We start from the raw sequence: 870 nt of genomic DNA, 5'->3' as shown, positions 1-870 counted from the left end.
TCCATGGGTACTTATGTAAAGAAATACATATATACGTACCATCATGAAATACATTATTTCAAAAAGTAAATGTCTGTTATTGCGTTTATTTTTGTCACTTTCAAGTAAATGTGATACAGTGTATTTACTGAATTTAAACATTTCTTTCAAACATCAGTTAAAAATATATTTTTTTAAATCAAATTTTCATATTCATGATTTCGTAAATATGATGAATGGGAAGATGGGGATAATCTTATATAAATGTCTAATTGTATGAGATATCTAGGGTTGTTTAACTACCATGCTAAAAACGTACATGTTACTGGGTACCTTGAGTGTTACATAAACAAAACTCCATTCAAATTATTTATAGAACACATGTGTTCGAAATTGCCAAAAAGAAAACAATGTAGTAATGGACTCTTCCAATCTGTTCGTTGCAAGGAAATGGAGGACAGCTTTAAGCTTCTCTGCTGGAGATATGATTCACAAACCATTTATCCAAAATTTAATTCCACTGTTACGTTTAATAGACACCAGGAAACTAATATAAGTACTTTATGTGACTGTGATAGAAAAGGCGGACTTAATCTACCCCGGTAAGTATGTCTGCTCTATACTGTCGCTCCGTGCTATGTATTAGTACAACTACACTAGAACCGGTAACGTTAAGCTATTACCAGTATGGATCCTTAATTAGTAGATCTACCTTACATTGTTTTATTCGCTATGCTAGTACTTGATCTTATGATGTGTTTGTTCTCCAAGTCGTGGCTGTCCAGACAAGCATGATTTTTTCTAAACGTTCTGTTTGTTGTAGATGGTGTCCATCCAGCTCAGCGTGAAGTGATATATCTCACACTTTCACATGGTGTTAAGATGTCAACG

Source organism: Mizuhopecten yessoensis, unplaced genomic scaffold (genome assembly GCF_002113885.1).
Source record: "Mizuhopecten yessoensis strain PY_sf001 unplaced genomic scaffold, ASM211388v2 scaffold716361, whole genome shotgun sequence".
Taxonomy (NCBI): Eukaryota; Metazoa; Mollusca; class Bivalvia; order Pectinida; family Pectinidae; genus Mizuhopecten; species Mizuhopecten yessoensis.
This window is presented reverse-complemented; position numbering follows the sequence as displayed.